Source organism: Epinephelus moara, chromosome 7 (assembly GCF_006386435.1).
Source record: "Epinephelus moara isolate mb chromosome 7, YSFRI_EMoa_1.0, whole genome shotgun sequence".
In the NCBI taxonomy this organism is placed as follows: domain Eukaryota; kingdom Metazoa; phylum Chordata; class Actinopteri; order Perciformes; family Serranidae; genus Epinephelus; species Epinephelus moara.
This window is the reverse complement of record NC_065512.1, coordinates 20,661,269-20,678,992: the sequence shown is the minus strand read 5'-3', so window position 1 is coordinate 20,678,992 and position 17,724 is coordinate 20,661,269. Positions and strand designations below refer to the sequence as shown.

Here is a 17,724-nt window from a genome sequence, read left to right as displayed (position 1 = left end):
TGGGGTGAGGGTGTGGTTGATTCATCACCACGCCACTGCTCTTGTTCCTTGCAACCAGCTTCCTTGGACCGGAGTGCTCCCGTGGACACCCTTCGGGTGCGGTTCCGTCTAGGGATGCACCGATCCGATATCTGGATCGAATATCAGCCCCGACATCATCAAAATAGATGGATTGGGTATCGGAAAATGCAACCTATACCTGAGGCAGTTCTTTCCCTTTAAATCTATTGCGACTACAGTTATGTCATACGTCATGGAGTGAAGGAGAGAATCTGCTGTGTGGAGGTATTTCTATTTCAACTGCTGCTGCACAATTGTTTATTTTTGTTAAAAATAAATAGTTCATCATTGCATTAATCTGTTTCATTTTATCTTTGGAAAGAACTGTGTAGTCATCAATACCTGATGCCTCTAGTCTTTTCTGTTCTACATGTAAAAGGCGTTTTAGGTCAACCATGGTATCAGATCGGTATTGGGTATCGGCTGATACTCAAAGCCACAGCATCGGGTTTGGTACTGAAACTGAAAAAGTTGGATCGGTGCATTTCTAGTTCCGTCAGACCAGTCGGCCGGCCAGCTTGCTCTCCTTCATAGTTGTTCAGAGTGAATATGTATTTACATTAATAATTTGTGGTGTCAAACACTTTCTCAGTCTCTTTTGTCTTCAGAATGTCTTGCCTCCAGCGTCTCCCTCGTGGCCTGTCTGCACCAGCTTCTCCGTCCAGGTGTGGCTAATAGCGGCTAATGAGTCATTACCACCAACCCCCAAGTGTGATGTCAGTGCTGACCCTGCATCCTACAACCTGCCTAAACCACCACCACAGGACATTCATTACACTACCAATAAAGCTATCGTAACAGTGGCCTTCAACCACCAAAATCCAATCAGTCAATTTGTTCCAAATTTAAAGAAAATCCCGCAAGGCGTTCTTCAGATATCATGTTTACAAGAATGGGATGGACGCACATACGTACAGTGAGACAACCCAGAAACATGATGCATAAAAAAATACACACACCACCAGGCAAAATAATTACTACTAGGATATGCTGCAGTCAGTTCCAATGTTGTTTTTTAGGTAGAACAAAGTCCCGTCCAGAGGGGTCCACTGTGTCCAAGACTGCCTGCCATGTCTTCATAAATTCCTAAACATTGTCATGAAGGGGGTAGGCCAGCTGTTCCAGAGGGGGTATTCTCAGGACCTCCTTTTATCAGTTGTATGTGAGAGTATTCCAATCAATTCAGTGTTGTGGCTGTTCCTTGCATTGTCAACTTTGGCTGCTGAACAGGTGATAGCTCCAAATCTATCAGGGCAACCACTTCATCTTTCACTTTGGTCCAAAATTCCTGTATCTCTGCACATTTCCAAAACCTGTGTGCATGGGCGCCAATTTCTAAATTGCATTCAATACATTTGGGAGACCCTGGACCGAGCCCTCTGCTCAATAATGGTGTGCAATGAATTTTGTCTCTCTATCAGTATTACAGTTCAGACTAGTCCATGACTGACGCTGAGTTATTTTCTTCTGTTCAACACTCTACTTTAATTTGCAGCTGCATTCCAATGGGATCTGTAAGTTGGTTAAAACTTCAGCCAAAGGCTTCGTAAACGTAAGAAATAAATCTTCATGGTTGTTGAAGGAAGGCTTATTTACTTATTTTATTATTTAATCATACAGAATATTGTTTCATACAGTTGTTTCATATTATATACTGAACATTAATGAAAAGTGCCATGTGCTTAATCATGTGCACTGCTGATCAAATATCTATAATGATTTTGCAAAATAAAACAGGACCAAGCACCTATTTATAAATGCAGGAATTTAAGAGGCAATCTGGACTGCAATCTGTTCAGTGAGATTATTCAAATCTCTCTCACAGCAAGTCTGACTGACGCCGCAGCATGGGGAAGATGCAGAGGACACCAGCAGTTAAAGATTTTTATTGATTGAACTACGGATTTCATTAAATTCATAAACGCCATGAGTGATTTTGGCATATCTTTACCTCAGTGCACCTTCTCCTTGTGGTGGAGCCATGCTGACAAGTTTAAGTTTGACATATTTCCCCACATCACCAGCCAGCCAGCCAGCAGAGCCCACAACAACATCAAAACACAGAGAGCTTCATCCCACAAAAAGACACAGGGGTTGCACACTCTTGCAAGCGGAGATTAGTCCGTGTGAAGGTGACTCTACCTGTGCTTACACTTTAAGTGTGCCAGGTGCTCAGTCAACCTCTGAATCCAAATAGGGGAGCTGTGTGTGAGGCAGGCAGCCTCAGCTTGCCTCCCCACAATATAACTTACCTGTCACCAGCACGCCCCAGATAAGGACAGATGACCTTTCTCCAGGTTGTTATAATAAATCAACTCCAGTGGCGGTTATTCCTGGCACGGCCCTCTCGTCAGGCCTTACAGGTATCAATTGAGAAATAACACAGCCGGGCACCTCTGCTGGCATTTTCCACGTCTCTGTTTGATATGTCAATCTGTCAAGTGAAGGCGCGAGTATGAACAAAACACATGCACACACACAGGCGAGGAAGTTCCCTTATGAATTAATGTGAAAGCTAACCAGGTCTGCCTTGTTTGTATGATTGCTGAACATTTTCCCCTTGCAGTGATTCTACCAAAGACACAAAGTAAGCTTTAACACATCTCATTGGGTCTTGCATTTAAAAATTGGTGACACTTAAAGCTAAACTGGTGAAAAGAGCCAGCCAAATATTTTTGCAACAACAGCACAAAAAGCTGTAGCAGCGGTTTAAAGCCAGCAACCAAGTCTTCAAAGCAATATTCATGAACTTGCTGATAATGCAGCTCCTGATCAGCAAACACTAAAGAATTTATGGTAAAAAATCTTCAAGTTTTGCACAATTACTTTTTTTATGGACTGTTTATAGTACAGAACTAGAATGTTCTTTTTCTCGATTAGAGAGAAAACAGAGCCAAAGTTAATTGCCCCTCTGATAATAGGAGCATTTGAGCGGCTCAGCCACCAAACAGGCCTCGTGGGGACATTAAACACAGAATCTCTGAATCGCTGCACCAGCTGACTCATTCTCATCACACTGATGACTACATTTAACTAAATCAGTGTGAGGTGCTCTGCTCCTCTTCTTTTCTACTTCAGTCTAGGGTGTGATTTCACGCTGATCAAAAGCTGACTGGAAAGTAGGAGTTCAGCCCCACGACAGCACGTCTGGGATCTGAGAGTTCATAAAGGCACACGGCTCTGAGTTAGAAGAAGGCATTCATCATACGTAATGGCATGGATCAAATTAAGAAAACAACAGATCTGACTCAAACCAAAACTGTTTAACAGCTGAATATTAACAGTGTCGTCGCTTCCAGAGAGGAAATTATGCCATAAAAAAAATAAAGCAAACAAATGTGCCACATTGCAGTGATTCAACGTTTCTTACCACTGGAGGATCTACCAAGTCTCACAAACCGGCTTCCAGAAATCTGTGACACGGGGGTCCTTGCCAGCCACTCAACCAAATGCCACCCTTTAATCACACTATAAGAGCTGAATCAGACAATTGGAGATTCATATTTGCCGGACCAGCAAGTATTTGACAGCAGCGTCAGAGAAGCTGCTCTGGCAGGCTGCATGGCTTTCATTACCTAGAGTGGCTTTTAGAGGAAGACGGTAAGCTCCATCTATACTGCATCTCCAACAGTTCCAAGCCAAATGGACAATGACAAATATCCATGGCAACTCAAACACATGCAAAGCTTTTCATTTTCCCCCCAAATGCTAATATCGCAGTGGTCTACAAGGGCTCGCTTATTCAATCAATGTGCACTGAACAATAATGTGTGAAGACAACTCAGGCCTCCCTGTTTGGTGCATCATGTATCAAGCAGCAGATTTCCGCATAGAACTGGGACACTAATCCCCTTTCCAATAGAGGAGACATCACATGGCAAAAAAAAAAAAAAATTATAATCTTCCTAAAAGTGATTAAAAACTTTTGAAAACTGGGTACACACTCACACAAAGTAGTGCACATCTTTACTGAGATAAGCATTGTGTGATCAAATAAGAATTACAGAGAAGACTCCAGAGATTGTAGTAAATGGCAAAGATTATTTTACATGTCCTGAAGTTTGTCACATAATCTCATGTCTTCCTTTTTTTCTGAATCAGGCTTCAAAGTATGCAATGAAAAAAACTGCTTCAAGATTTAAACCACACTATACTTCCATTTTCTACAATCCATTTTTTACTCCTATGTTTTCATTTTAACCTGAAACAATTAATTTTTGGTCACTTGAGGGAACTGCATCAAGCTGTAAACACAACACTGACATTATCAAGATAAGAATGTGACAGCAAACTGTGATACAGAGCAACATTAGCATTTAATTGTGTTTCTGGCTATTTGATGAGTGTTAGGACTAATATTCCCTCTCTTTTAACTCCGTTTTTGGTCGCCACCGACTCCTGAAGGAAATTTCTTGCTCTTTAGCCACAATTTCGGTACCAAATTTAGTCATTTTAAGGGTATCAACGAGGCTGCCCTGACTAAGAATTAGAATTATTAGGCCTATATTTTATCTACAAGTGCACGTCACACACTGAGCGAGCCGCCTGTTAATGACGCTGTCGGCAAAGCAGTAATGATTGTGCTGGTGCTGATTTGGTGGCTAATGGGCATGTAGCTACTTCCATGTTTCAGATGATACGTCATGTTTGTAGTCGACCAATGAAGATGAGTTTACATATCACCTTGGGTTCGTCCTTCGTCTTCTCAAAATGATCCCACACTTTGGATTTCCTGCCCGACATGTTATTAACTAGCCTGTGGAATAACCGCAGGTACCAGCCCTGGAAATTAGAGGCCATACACATGCTGCGTCTTTAACTGCCTGGAAAACGCTAGGTCAGGCACTGGATTCTACTCCTGTGCCTTTGTTTGTGCCAGCTTTCAAGAGCGCGGTGGCAGGTTGCGTCTGAGGTTGCTAAGCAGTCGTGTAGCCTATTTACCTGAAATCCTGAGTGCAGAGCTGATCTTCTTCCAGGTGCTGTTTATAAGTGTGTAGGCCTATCGTCTGTGGGACAGATGTAAAGCTCTGGGTAGCCCTGCACTAACATGATCAACTTTTCCGTATTTATCAGACTGAATATTTATGGAAGAAGGGAAAGATATCGGTCTGCTGTGATTGGTTTGTAACGTGATTGCTGAGCGTGGCCTCTTCCTGTGTCTGTCCTTTCAAATTAAATTCCCACATGATCCAGTCATATAGGTTTTGATTTATTTTGACAAGGTGCAGCTTCTAATAGAGTTTCACGTTTGCTTGATTTTTTTTTTTTTTTTGTGTGCGACTAAGCAACCAATGAAATCTTACTGACTAATAACCCTTCTGGTCGAGTAACGTTTGGTCAACTATTAGAGGGCAGCCTTAGTATCGACCAAAGTATGTTGGTACTACTACGTACTGATTCACATTAAACCAATCTGTGCCAAATTCCGGTACCTAAATGCACATCTGGGTGCTGTGTTTCGGCTGTGATGTGGTCACCAGAGCTGTTTGCAAGCTAGGTGGAGCATAGTGTGGCGTCTCTGGACAGAACCAGCACACTCTGCTCTGTAATTTGTAACCCCACAGATTTTCCCTTCACTTTTCCCCAGCAACAGGTAGTCTGGACTTAATTTTTACAACTAAAATTCTATTTTGTTTATTACAGCACAAGTAAGGTACTGAAAAAAGTATCAATCATCTTATTCAGCACTGAGCCCTAACCAACAATCTGAGGTTGAGTAAAGCCTCACCACTCTCTCTAGCAGAAATATTACATCAGTATGGCATGATGACAGCCAGCATCAGTAAATGTAAATTTACAGCAGGCTAACGATATTTTTAATTGGATGTTAAAAATGACAGTGAGTAAAATTTAATGAACTGAAAATGGTCGGTCGACTTTATTATTCTGAGAAGAATACTGGCTGATATGTAGGTTTTACTTGAAAATGTTCTGGTGTTAACTAAGTCTTTCTGCAGAGAAGCTGTTAGAAGTTTGAGGGGAAAAAATCACTGCACATTTCCTTCTCCATAGTCTAATCTGAATCATATTTAATGACTTCCTTGACCGTTTTCATTTTCTCTGTCATGACGGTGAACAAGTGCTTGACATATGCTGTTGCACTCTCTGTAGAGGTAACACTTAATTATCAAACCAACTGGATTACTGCTCAGGCCTGCCAGCGATGACGACTTGAATTAATGACACATGAAAAGCAATCTCCGCGCCCTGGAAGTCCAAGGCCTGCAAGGGCACACACACCTCCACACATAATAAACATCCCATCATTGGGATGAGTACTTTGCCTCCTACATCTAAAGATACGACTAGAACTGTAAATCTGCTCAACTTTCCTCCTTGGAGTTCATCTGTGTCTGGAGGGCGTCCATTACCCTGCTGCTTTACTGTGTCTCTTGAGGTCCTGCACTTTCTCTCGGGTACACAGAAGAAAAGTCCATAAAGTGCAGCAAGAGAATTTATCAATTTACTGCTATTACTGTAGTTAGTTGAAGTTTCAAATGTCTGCTATTTCCTCTAGTCTTTGGAGTCTCTGTCCAATAGACATTAGATATTAAAAATATAATACTTGTAATACTTGAAAACCTGCCATAATTCATCTATTTGGCAACTTAAGGGCAGCAGATACAAGTCGTGAATAACAGTGGTATGTCATCACCTTTTAAGCTGATATGGTGTTAGTATTAGCAAACAGTTGGTTATTAACACATCCAGCAGTTATGGAGCAACATTATCATTCAGTGGGAGTCGTGTTTGTGTCCACCTGATGCCTGTAAGTCCAGTTTTGACTCTCTTTTTGTGCTCTGTTTTTGGTCTCCACCTCCGAAGTGGTGTAAGGTAGTTATGCCTAGTGAACGCCCTACCCCCTACACGCTACTTACCAGTTACGAAACATACACCACTAGGAGTATGTACCTTTTCTTTTCTTCCTGCCACTGTACGGTTTAAAAGGCATGACTACACGCTCAGCTTGCAGACATGCTCAGCTTGTCAGTCTTGACGGATTTTGCACCCAAACTAGTTACTGGATATCATAACGTCATGTGATCAAATAGAGACCTTACATTGGACAACATCAGGATACATACCCAGCAATCATTACTGCATATGTGTACAAAACAAAATAAGTTTTTTTTATATTTATTTATCTATTTATTTATTTTTTCATTTTATTTGTATAGTTTATTCAGAGTTTTTATAGTTTATGTAGAATAAGCATATACTGTAATTTTGTTACTGATTCTACTTACTATTTTATCAACAAAAAAAAACATGACGGAGATGGGTTTGCCTTTTTGAGGGTATTCATGGCACATGGCAGCATTTTTTTATCTAACATAAGTTCTTTCTTAGACACAGGCATATTTTTGAGGTGGTAATCTGAATCACTCGCAAGGGCTTGTTCTCTACCCAATGCATTGCTGGTGGTATGGCTGGGCAATACATTGATATCACATTGATGTTGGGATTTGAGACCAGAGGCCTGTACTACAAAACAGTATCTGGAGTTAGCGAGGTAACTTCAGGGTTAACTCTGGGTTTTCAGTACTACGAAGCTGGTTCTCTTTTTACTGGGATAAATCACCGTGGGAACTCATGTTGAACAGCTAACCAGGTTATGTTAGGAGTATCGGATCACACCCGACCTCTGACCAATCAGATCACTGAAGACAAAAGTATCCAAATTTCCTGTTATAGGATTACAGAGAGTATTTTTTACATCCAGCGCCACTGACATTCCATCGTCTTGGAGTGCCAGACACATCTCATATGATATGAAGCAGCCTACTTCATTCAAGGTTCTGATGATGTCGCTCGTGATTAACAATCCGCTTCTTTCACAGGAACGCGCTCGTGACTGGATAGTCCAGACAGACAATGTTAGAGTTAGTCAGACCAGATAACGCAGAGATTTCCTGGTTAAGTCAAACTGGTTTCGTAGTATAGGCCTTAGGTATCATCTCAGAAAGTAGAAAATCGTAATATCGAAAGTGCCTTTTCAGAAAACTGATCCAGCTGTTCTATTATTTGCATTTACTCATTTATTATATCCACATTACTGATGGTAATTAATCAAAAATCTGATTGTGTAAGTATTTTGTGAAAGTACAAACAGTCGACCCTACAATATTATGATATTTGATTTACTTCATATCGCTCAGCCCTAGTTGGAGAGCATTTACATTGAAAACAGCTGCCTGCTGCAGGCTATGAGAGCGGTGAAAGTCCCTTTAAAGGTCTGTAAAGCCGATGGGAGCTGCAGATTCAGGTGATAATTCTCTGTATATTCATCACTATGAGCGACGCCTCCCACATCATACACTGTCATCTGATACATTGTCTCTATAAGAAATATTAATTAGTATCTTTAAAGTGCTTTATTTGTATGACAACTGGGCAAACTTCATCTGAGGAATGCTGTGTGATATGATTGTCTTGTTTTCTAAACTGCTATTTCCATCTATGATCTCATCTTTAATAGACAGAAAACAACAACAACAACAACAACAACAACAACAACAACAACAACAACAACAAGGACAATAATAATGAATCTGACAAACTGCCCACATATTGTGAAATAAAATGAAAAATCTGCGTACATCAGTGCTGGCAAAATGTAAAACTCAACCGCTGTCTGCAAGTTCAAGTTCATTTGGGTCAGGGTCGATAATGACTCCCTCCCACATGCTGTTTCAGGGAGATGCCCACAACACTGGTATATGTCATGCGCAGGTAGCAGATAGAGTGAGACATGCATGGTTCACTGATCCGAGCTGTAAGTGGGAATGGCCACGCAGTAATTGCAGCCCTCTCTGCATCACTTATTATGAATAAAATATGATGTGGGGTGTTATTCAGCAAAGGATTAGGGCACGTCATTGGTGTGCCATATAAAGTAATAACAGTCTATTACTGCTCCTGCAGGACTGTTCTAGAAACTAAGGGAATGCGAATATGTTATTTTTATAACTGGTGGGGGAAGAAAAAACATGTCGGAAGGAGGTTTATTATTTTTGCAGTACCCATCACTCACTGGGTGCTACTCCAACTAAGCTAGAGTAGCCATTAATGGTAATATTGGTGACATACGACACACTGGAACAGAACCAGATCGTAAGGAACACAGCAGTTTCCCTTCGCCGTCCAAAAGACTGACAGCAATTAGGTATATGATCACTACCAAGTAGCATTTACTTTAAATGTACAGCACATACGCAAAATCTAAACTGTTAAAAAACATCTTTTAGTTAGCGACAGCAAACTAAACATGACAAATATCCAAATGGCAGTAGCTGCCCTTTTTTGTTCTCTATACACAACTTACGATGCAGCTTTTCAGTGCACATAACATACAGTAAAAACCTCGAGGACACCGTGATCTAAACATCATTATCCAGAATCACAGCAGAGGACATCCTCTGTCATTGCTACGTGGGCACATCTCTCCCTCTCCCCCCTCTCTGTGCTTCATCAAAGGAGAGTATCGAAGAGCGTCCGCACTGTACCCGTGTTTTGGCTTTGTACTTCTGAACTGAGCATTCATTATGCATAAGCAACAAGAAAGCTGCTAATGAAGATTTTATAATTGATAAAAACTGCAGCATCAGCATATGCATAAAATTACCATGAGGCCACAGTTAAAAGGGGAACAACGAACATGAAATGGAACAGGGGAAAAAAATCTCTACATACTGTCCAACACTTTAAAGACAAAAAAAAAAATGCATATTAATTTATCGGTTTGAACATTTATGGCCTTTATCCAAATTATACATTCATGTACCTGTAAGTGGATGTGAGGCAAATAACAAGGCTCCTCTGGGGACAAACAGGCATATGAGCAAATTAAGTATTAACTCAGTGTTGGCTGCCTCAGCCTCATGTATTGAAGTCTGTTTTGTTTGTATTTTCCTACCGAACTTGGATATCTAACAACACATAGTGGCACAATGTGTTTCTGAATAGAGCTGAAAGCACAGAAACAAGGATTGTTTGCTTGCTTGCAACTAGAACACTGGAAATATGCACTCACACACACAAAGCAGACTGAAATGGGAGCAGCCTTTTCAGATAGATATGTGCATTTTACCCAACTTTTCACACACCATTTTTAGCAAATGGCATTTGATTGTTTTAACTGTTTAATTAGCCATATTTTCCCCTTATATATTATGTTTATGTTGACCCTGGTGTTGGGCTACTGTGTGCAGTTGCTTGCAGGGATAAATAAAAGTTGAAAAATGCAGAGAGCAAAAAACAAACAAACAGATTTTGGTTCTATGCTTGAAAGCTGAGGCAACCAGTCTCCCAGTTCAGACGTTATCAGCACATTACATGATCATTATCTGTGGTTTTTAGCCTCATCAAGACTGGTCATGGCAGATGGCTGTTATCAGGCCACTGAAAGGTGGTTTGCATGTTCAATGTTGTGAAACAGTGACAGTTTTGTTAGGTTTCACTTTCACTTTATTCAGGTTTACACCCCAAAACTATATGTTAGGTTTAAGGGACAATTTGATGGTTTGGGTTAAAATAAGTACGTCTGTTACACAACATAACATCACATAACGTGGTTAAAAGTAGTAACACACAGGACACAAACCCCACTCTCCTGGGTGAAAGTCCTGTGTTTGTTTTACTGATCCACCCTCCCTCCCATACAACTCAGGTCTTCTTGCTCTTTACACGACATCACTTGACTGCCTCCTTCCCTCCCGTCATAGCGATTGTGGCCACGAGAGGGCTGAATCCAAAGGACCTCAGGCTGACTTTCTGCAGACTTCCAGGGAGCCCGTTTGAGGTGCAAACCTCAGCAGACTTCACTGATTCAATAACCCACAATTGACTGCCACATGGACGTGACGCTGTGGGTTTTTTAAATTGCCAAAAAAAAAAAACTACGAATGTGCAAAATAGTTTTTGATAGTTGGGTCTATTAAAAAGCTTCTTGAATTGTATGGGCTAGAAATAATTTTCAACCACATCATGATACAGAGATATGTTTAAGTACAGGCTGTGGAGGGACTGAAAATGCATTTTAATATTGCAGCCTCTCAAGTTGTGCAGTCTAATAGGCCAGAAAAAAATTGGCAGAAAACAACAGAGAAGGTCTTCTAATGTCAGTAATACCCAATTTATTGAGTTTTAGTCGAAGCATTTCTGTGTTATAAAGAGATCTATTAATACATTTTTGTTTAATCCAAAAAAAAAAAAAAAAAAAAAAAAAGGCTACACGTGGATCTTGTTATCTGCGGGGACAGGTGAGTTCGACACTGTTCATCAACTTATATTACATGTATATGAATATGACAGCAGTGATCGTTGACCGTTTCCACAGCAACAAGCAAAACAGTCTTGAGGGCTGCCTATCAGCCGCTTGTAGTCTCTACCCTTGCAGACTTTACGTGATGACAGTGAATACATCACACTATGTACAACTGAAGTCCGGGAGGGCTCAGTCTGCAAGTCCAGAGGGTGGACATTTGGATTCAGCAGAGGTTGCCTGCCGGATAAAGTGACTGAGGGGGCTGTTAAAAATTGCGAGGGGGAATTTTTTTTTTTTTTTTTTTTCTCCAGAAGAATTTAAATTTAGCCTCAGAAGTGCTAAATAACAACCCAACAAAGTGGCATGTTTCTGTCTAACTCCTCCAACAGCAGCACTATCCATTGTTCTGACTGTTCTGAAACAACAGCTAAGAGATAGTCACAGGTATCTCAGGTAATAATTGTGTTGTTTTTGCTATTTTTCTACAGATACATAAAGCTTAAACAGAGGTGGCAAAAAATACAACTGAGGGGCTGAGCCTGCGCCTACCAGTAAATGTAAACAGCAATGTCATGGCCTGATAATGGGTTTCTAAACCTTATAGTGACTGTGGCAGGCCTCTTCTAACCTACGATGCCATTGGTTGGTTATAGCCACTAATAACAGCCATTTAATTGCCTGATAACAGCCAACCTTACCCAGCAGGGGTTATGGTTGCCTTATTCATACCAAAACCAAGTGATTTTTCCTTGGCCCATGACCTAACTCTTCATCCAATTTCCCCGATATCTGTTTTGTGGTATTAGACATATCTCACAGTTAACAGAAATGCAGACAAACTCAAAACCTCTGACTTTTAAAGAACTGGAAAAAAAGAAACCTAAGAATTTCTGTAGCACATACAGATTCATGACTAATGGGCTGACTCTGGATCGTCCAGACATTGCTTTACATCTCTAAAAATCAGCTAAAGGACAAGGAGAGGTATTAACAAAATTCAAATAAGTTCAGCACTAATTCAAAAGCTGGCCATTAAATGTCACCAAAATACCACATTTTTGTAAGCTGAGGAAACTCTTAATTCAGCCGACAAATCTTGTCTCATCCAGTCTCTACGGAGACATATTGTAAGAGATGCTGACATTGTCAACAGCAGCATCACATTACAAAAAGGATGACCCTGATGAATTCTATTCATTTAATCAACAAAACATCCAGTTTCCATCTCAGTGTTTCAGTGCATGTCAGCCACGTCTAAAATGTAGGCTCTGATTTGCTATTAATCCACATTTTCAGGGGGAGCCAGGAAGAGTGAAGCTATGACAATAAGTAACAATGTTACGTTGGTGGATATGTTGAAACTTTGCTTGTCTTTACGTTTCAACAGCACTGTGGTTAATGTGTGGTTAGGCTTGGGCACAAAACACACTTGGTTATAGTTAGAAAAAGATCATGTTTTGGCTCAAAATACAGTTTTGGTGCCACAATAGCCGCTGGAAATGCTGTGATGGCTTGCTAAAAAACCTTTTTTTTCCCCAGTGGTCTGCAGCTTGTTTGTCCTCCCCTGATTTTAACTTAAAACAAACCAAACTCACACTCTGGGCACCGGGAGGATGTGTAAAAGTCTGTGTCGCCCCAGCTGAAGAAGCTGTCTCTCTCTCTGTTGTATGAATGACAATGTGCATGCATGAATGCTTTTGCGCTCTGGTTGAGCGACCTTGTGCTCACATGGAGAATACTTCTTCTCAGTATCTCTGATATGTGACAAAGGCTTCAAGTGGCTTATTCTGCCGCAGAATATTATCTTAAATGCCCTTTGTCCTTATTATTACTACATGTGATGATTTGCAAGAGAAAAAGTTTTACCCTGATATCAAACTGTTAGAACATATCTAATAACATATCATCTGCAGGGGGACACTAAAAATAAGCCTTACTGGTATTTGCTCATAAGAAAATATTCTGTGACTATTAAAGTAAAATGATAATAACACACTTTTATACACGGACAGCAAAGAGTCGAAGACCGCTGCTTTATTCGAGACGTATAATGTATGCTTCACTGTCGGGACTCCAGGCTGTATGTTTGATAATCAAATTTCCTCACCTCAGACCTGTAGCCGTGACAATAAAGCGCCGTTGCTGTTGTTGTTTTTTTAATCTCGGTGACAGAAATTCTGACTGCACTAATATTGAAGTGAGAAACCGAATATGCTCATTCTTATTTCAGTGGAAAGCAACATCAAATATTTCTCTGATGCTGACCTACGACCTTATACTACACACGCAAAACAACCCTGAAGGCACGATTCACTCAATCCATGCTTCATGCGAGTACATTTGGAAAATCAGCTCCTTGTTTTGTGACACAGTGTCACATTGCATACATCAACCCCGGTAACTCCGGACCAAACAGTTAGCTAATGAACACATAACAATCGGAAATAACTCCAGCAGCTCTCCTCTGAAATCGCCTGAGAGGAAAAACAACCTGCTCAACAAGCCATCTTCGTGCAGCTGACAAGGTAATGCCACGACGCTCTCCACAAAGCAAGTTAGGAGGACAGCACTTAGAGGTATGTTTCTCAAAAAAAAAAAAAAGCCCCCCGAAGAGAGCAGGCTCGCCCGCTTCACTTCCCCCCTGACTGACAGCACACTCCAGAGGAGCCACGCCGCAGGACACGCACACTGATCCGGTCTGACACGCCTGACCTTTCCTGGGCCGCACGGCTGGCTCACCGTGCAGCGCGTCCTACCCGGCTGAAAAGGCCATACAATGCCATGCAGGCAGTGCCATGGCCGCCCACCTCAACCCCCCACCCCCACTGCCATCTCAAGAGCTGGCGAGGTGAATGCCTGGGACTGCGGAAAAACAGCCACTCAATCTGAGAGGCTCCCAACCGCAAAACAAGGGTATGCCATCTGAATTTGGCAGTGATGTATGATTGGTATTCCCCATTGCACCCTGAGGTGGAGCTAAGATTTTTGTGACAAGTGGATTATTTATTACAAATGACCACATTTTACTGTAAGAGGGTTGCTTTTTTACTTTGACCTTCTACTATTTAAGATATTTTAATTAAGGCATTGCTCACACACAAAATGATTATGAAGCTGAAATTTGCATAATACTATTAGTCATCTCACTTCATAAATGTGCCGTGTGCAGCCAGTGGCTGGTTAGTGAGGAGGTCTAACGTAATGTGTCTGCCAACAGTCTTGGTCGAGGCAGAATGATCTCAGAATAGATGCTGCGGGAGGCCACTGAAGAACAAGGGACAGGAGGACTAGTAAGTGCAGAATAGATGCTGCAGCTGTGAAATGAAGAGCTGTCGCATCCAGTGAGCACTTCCCTGAGTAAAGGAAACACTTGGCACAGCAGAAATAAATCATGTGCTCGTGTACTTCAGTGTAAGACTGTATTTTTCAAAACAGGAATTCTTGCGTGCTTGTTTGTCGTGACATTCGGTCAGGGCTTTTGCTACGTGAAGGATCTTTGACAATATATGTCTGACTAATAGACTTTTAACATGCTCATAAAGAACCTAAACTGTAATGCAATTTAAAGAATCAGTGACTCCAGAAACACTAACTGCATCTGTGCAATGTGAACGCACACACACACAAACACACACACATTGCTCATGCAGTGACTAGTTCATTACAATGCGGCCCCCTTTTCGTAATTGTACTGCATCTCTATCACATTAGCACAAGCAATTGCAAATGTCGTTTCTAATACAATTACAACAGAAAATATTGGGGAGATAATGCATATCAAATTAACCGGTTCTACTTCGCTTTTCCTCTCAGAGAACTTCTGTGTGTCTAAACCAAACATGCTGAGATCGTTTGAGCTCAGTCCTGGGATAAGATCAAATGTAAAGACTCGGTGTGATACAACAGTAGTGCACCTGTTCTGCAGGCCGACAACAACACCTTAAAAAGGGACTTATCACTAGGCATGGGAACACAGAACCATTTCCACTTGAGACCTGGTTCCAAATTGTCCAATCCATTGGAATCTTACACCTCAGGGCTTATCAATTCTTTTTATGTTTTTCTGAGAGTTGTGCATTGCAAACAATGACATCAAACGTATGCGTCTATGCTGCTGGCTTCATTTCGTGAAGAAATATGACATGTACTACTAGTAATGTCTGTAAAATGATCATTTCAAGCAAGGGTGGAAACACCAAATGTCTTTCTACGCAAGATGGGCTTAAATTCCAGGAATGCCATGACACTTTTTGAACGAGTGGCTCCTCTTCCCAACCAAGCAGCTTGTCCACAAAAGAGGGTAAATATCCTGTGATAATACCATTGGTGCCACATAGGCAGGCTTGGCAGATTTTTTCTATGACTAAAAGAAAAATAAATCAAAACAAATTCTGAAACCCTGAATAAAGAATCATAACAATAAGCAGAACCAATAATGGCAGTTGTATCAATAACATCTTATCCCATCCCTATCACACAAGACAAGAAGGCCAAGGATGTGGGAAGAGTTGTGCGTGCCGATGCATACATCACGGTCAGGTCTCACCCCAATTTTGGGCAACAGATGGATACCCTAATGCACAGGGATGAAAATTCAACAAAAAGAAAAAACAGTCACTGACCCTTTAACTTCTCTACGGATTCAGAGTGTGTGCGCTTTCATAAAACTCTCAGTCAATTCTCAATAGGTGCAATTGGAGCCTTGATCCAGTGACAATGAAATCACCCGAGGCAGGGTGCCAGAACATTTGGACCGCGGGCTTACAAACAACATTGTTTCTGCTGTGAAAGGGGAGTTCTGTAAATGCTTGGTTAATGGTACAAATTGGCAGCATAACAGCACCAGCACAGCTGGGCAGGAATAAGTTCATTGTGAGGGTCTGAAGTGAACACAAAAGGAGAACAAACAGACAATTTATGTGTCTGAAGGTCACGCAAAGTGAAAGACTCTTAAATGTTAGAGCAGCAGTTTAAACTGTTGCATTATTCCCATCAGCCTCACACTTGTGCATGCACCCACCTAAAACAAAATCAGCTGATTGCAGGGTGACTGGTTACAATTATTTGCCTCTTTACAATCAGTGTAGGTATTGTTCCTGACTTTCTGACAAAACTACAATGCATCACTGCAATGGGAACACCATCTCACCCATCACTGCACACTTAAGGGAGTAGCGTGTAAGATGTAGGGGGATTTAGTGTCATTTTGTGGTGAGGACTGTAGATTGTACCCAGCTGAAACTTCTCCTGGTTAGAATTCCTTCAGTGTTCATAGTTCAGAAGGTTTTAAGCAGGAGCCAAATTATCTGCCAAGGTCTCTTTCGCTCCAAAACAAATGGATCAGGTGATAAAAACCAGTAAAAACACTGAATACAGCAGTTTCATGTTACAAATCAGTGTTTCTCTGATGCCGCTAGCCAAGCACCTGCTGGGTGCTCACCTTATTTTTGATTCAGATGTTCAGGAGGTTTTAACCGGGAGCCGAATTATCTGCTGAGGTCTCTTCCTCTCCAGAACTTACAGATAAGGAGATTTAAACCCTTAAAAACACTGAATAAAGCAGTTTCATGTAAAAAAAAATCTGTGTCTTTCTGACACTGCATGTTGCAGACAAAACATTCTCACACCGACCTCGTCACAAATTGACATTTGCTCAAGGACTTTCCATGTCAACATACGACATGCAAGGTACCCTGGGTGTATTGATTGTTGTCAAGTTCTGCCTGTTACATGCATTGTCTTCTTTGGAAACACACGTGTTTTCACAGGAAATTTAACATTTACGTACAGTCTCTAAAAATAAACGCACTATGTCAGTACAACACCGCAAATTGATGTTTTTTTTTCTTCAACAACAAACAAAAAATAACAGGGTTTGGCTTTAGAATGTTACGGGACACAAACACCGCTCTCTCGCTTGAAAGTCCGTGTTTGTTGGACCCATCCACCACCATTCCCGCCCGCCCCACTCGGACTTTCAACGCCTTAACTTTCGTCCTTGTCCCGTTGCATTATCCCGTTATGCTGCTAGGCACCGTTAAACTGTAACGGCAACCAGCCACGTATCATGCTGACATTAAAGGATGGCTTTTCTTGTTGGTTTCTGATGCCGCAAGTCACTGCCCAAGTGCTGGATTTCTTCTTGCAGAGGGCCTGCTAACTATGGTGACCGACGCAAAAACATGAATGGCCCTATCTAGAGCCAGTTTCTTATTTGTCCGTTCTGGGCCACTGTAGAAACATGGCAGTGCGACATGGCGATCTCCATGGATGGGGACCCGCTCTCTATGTAGATATAAAATGCTCATTCTGAGGTAACAAAAACAGAATGATTTTTATTTCAGGTGATTATACACTACAGAAAACAATTATGTTTTATATTCCATTTCTGCAAATAT

General features: G+C 41.3%; 1 protein-coding gene across 1 annotated transcript in view; it reads right to left on the bottom strand.

Annotated features, from left to right (window-relative positions):
- hs6st3b (heparan sulfate 6-O-sulfotransferase 3b) overlaps nt 1-17,724 on the bottom strand; it is a 111,129-nt gene that overhangs the window by 92,504 nt on the left and 901 nt on the right. The window lies entirely within an intron of this gene.